The sequence below is a fragment of the Doryrhamphus excisus genome, chromosome 21, assembly GCF_030265055.1.
Source record: "Doryrhamphus excisus isolate RoL2022-K1 chromosome 21, RoL_Dexc_1.0, whole genome shotgun sequence".
Classification (NCBI taxonomy): Eukaryota; Metazoa; Chordata; class Actinopteri; order Syngnathiformes; family Syngnathidae; genus Doryrhamphus; species Doryrhamphus excisus.
The window spans coordinates 13,043,266-13,046,260 of NC_080486.1; the positions used below are offsets into that span (position 1 = coordinate 13,043,266).

The following is a 2,995-nucleotide window of genomic DNA, read 5'->3' on the forward strand; positions in this document are numbered from 1 at the left end:
CTCGTCCTTTTAGTCTTAGTATGACGTCACCAAGCATTTTTTTTATTCTTGCATGCCAACACTGAATTACTCAGTTCCTGTTCTAGCCACAGGAGGGCGCCATGAGACAGTCATATAGCATCCGTGCAAATACCAGAACATCCTGTTTTTTTTTAACCCCCTCTTTAATAATTAAATCATGTTTTTTTTTCCTATAAAATGCAAGGATTTGTTAAACCACAATGGTGCACTTCATTTCCAGTCCATTCCGGCTGACTGAGTGCTCATGGAAATGAAGACCGGAGCACGGAATGAATCATTCTGCGGTGCGGCGCTGCACCTTTTAAGCTTATTGCATGCTTCCTTGCTTCCTTCCTTCCTTCCTTCCTTTTGCTGGCACTTTGTCCTCATCCGTGTAACGATGCTTGCTTCTTCCTTCAGTCAGTCGCTGGAAGGCAGAAACATTTTGATGCATTCTTGTGGAAGCATCGAGGGAAACAAAAGGCTGGAGTTCAGCACCACACACCGTGGACAGCTCTCCTCGACTACACACACACACATATATATATGCACACAGTTTTTTTTAATTTACATTTTTATTTCATTTAAAGAAAACATACAAGACATGGGGAAATTTCATTTTTTTCTTTAAAAAAAAAAAAAGATTCCAGTTTTTGAAGACCAGGAGGATCATCTCTTGGCATTCACCGCGTGCCTTAATTGTAAGACATTAAATCAAGGTCCGCTGTGAACACGGAGAGACACAACCCGCAAGCCGGATGTGTGTGTGTGTGTGTGTGTGTGTGTGTGTGTCATGGCATTCTGCAGTCTGTTCCCATAAAAAGCATTTAATTTAATTATTTTTTTATCAAACTTGAAACGCTCCTTCCCACCCCCTCCCCAAGCATGAGTGTAAGCCAGGAGTATTTGGTAGGAAACGTCCACATGACAAGTCATTCAATGTCACACAGAAAAAAGGTCCACGGGTGGGTGCGTGGTCCAAAGTGCATGAAAGTCCTCCCCTGGTGTTGGTGCACCTAAACAGACCAAAAAAAAGACACGTTATTCCCCTTTGACCTCCTTTCCCAAGACATTCCCATGGTGTCCTTGAGACCGAAAGTGTCCACTTCACGGTCCGGGAACACGAAAAACCAGATCTGCAACCGGGACCGAGCGAGAACCCGAGCCCGTCTGCTCTCCTGGTCCCGCTACACCTCCTGACTTTGGGATTAATGGAGCTCCAGCCAAACAAATGAGGCATCTGCCTTCAGCACAAGAGGATTGGGATGATGGAGGGGGGGCGGGGGGGGGGGGAGGGGTGATGACGTCACTAGGCAAACAGATGTTCCTCTATATTACCCAGCGTCCTCTTCATCCAACACCCCCCCCACACCCCCACCCCGTGTCCTTGAAAGTCAAAATGACGACGTTTGGAGCTGCCTGGCGTGCATGTATCATCCGTGTGTGTGTGTGTGTGTGTGTGTGTGTGTGTGTGTGTGTGTGCGTGTGCGTGCGTGCACGAGCCCGGCAGAGGAAATGCCAAAACTGCAAAGCTCCAAAATCTTGATAGGCTGCTGTTACGCAACATTGCTCCCTTCCCACAATGAAAAGGAACATAAAGACCTGACACCCCCTCAGTGCGCATGTGCAGGCTCGCATCCTCATCCCTGCTGTTTAATGCCTTTTTTTTTAAATGATGGAGTGGACGCCAATGACGTAGATTTTTCTGGAAGATTTGTAGCAAATATGACTCGCTCATCTGGGTGTCATATTAATTTCCATAAAAGTGGCTAAAATCCAAGTAGGTCACGATACGTAGCATGAATGCAGCACCCCTCCCTCCGCACTCATATTGGGAGCAATGTGACAAACATAAAAAGCATTGCAGGCTGGTAGTTATGGTGACGGCACCGTGCGTGTGCGCGCGTGTGTGTGGAGAATAAAAAGAGGTGGTGGATGAGGAGGAGAGGAGGAGAGGAGGAGGGGGGGTGCACAAACAAAGGGCAACGCCATTTTAAGACGGAAACCTTCCCCATCCACTTAGGGGGTGTTGGAGGGGGGGCACCTCGTCATATCGCGTACAGCCGGCTTGCCTTCACCTCGAGCCGGCTCCCCGATCTGCGAGCCCCCGGCAGGTGCACCATCACCCAACACCCCCTGATGACAAGATCACCTTTGCGTCTTTTTTTTTTATGCGCAGTCTCTGTCCTGCCGTACATCCGCAATAACAATAGCAAGTGTTGCGTTCAGGAGCACCGATATGAGGGGGAAACGTCAGCACCGTGCCGTGTCGCGCGATGAAGATGCTAATACTCACCCCGTGACGTCCGGTTTCACTCTTTAATCCGTTCGCAGCTTCTTCCCATGCACCTTCCCAGTCCGTGCATGCTAGTATTCCCGCTTCCGGATGACAGGGAGGAGGAGGAAGATGATGAAGAGCTCCGTTCGGTGCCGAAGCTCCCAATGAGAGAGAGCCTGCCTCTGCAGAGCATGGCTGCTGCCCGCCCGCTGCCTTTTTTCTAAAAGAGGGCAGGTCGTTGTGTGCATCACAATGACTGGGTGCTCTCTCTCTCTCTCTCTCCCCCTCTCTCTCTCCCTCCCTTCCCCCCGCTCTCTCTCTCTCTCTCTCTCGCTCCCCCCTCCCCCCATTTTATGCTACATATACACACACATGCATTTCACCTGCATCTATAGCACATGAATACATGTCATTTACCATCTTTGTTCTGCGCTTGAACGCATCATGTGCATTTATTCTGCTTAATTATTCCATACATTTTTGCACTTCACTTCCGGTTCCTGATTGTCTCCCATGCATCAGTTACGCAGGACCCCCCCACCCAAGATGTCACCCCCCCCCCCAGCCAAGCTATCCCTATACATTTATCCATGCATGTCCAAACGGCCTCCTTATTGATTTCTACCGCTAGATTCTCGTCGCAATGATGCAACACATCATTGGCAAAAAGGAGGAGAATATGTGGGGGCTGTCGCCTCCCGCCCCTACCCCCACCGC

General features: G+C 49.4%; 1 long non-coding RNA gene across 1 annotated transcript; it reads right to left on the minus strand.

Annotated features, from left to right (window-relative positions):
* Window positions 1–635: 635 nt before the first annotated feature.
* On the minus strand, window positions 636–2,480 carry LOC131108653 (uncharacterized). Its single transcript, XR_009120497.1, has 2 exons — window positions 2,297–2,480; window positions 636–1,016 (listed from the first exon to the last, which is right to left on the minus strand). It is a non-coding gene; the product is annotated as an uncharacterized LOC131108653 (long non-coding RNA).
* Between the last annotated feature and the right edge of the window lie 515 nt (window positions 2,481–2,995).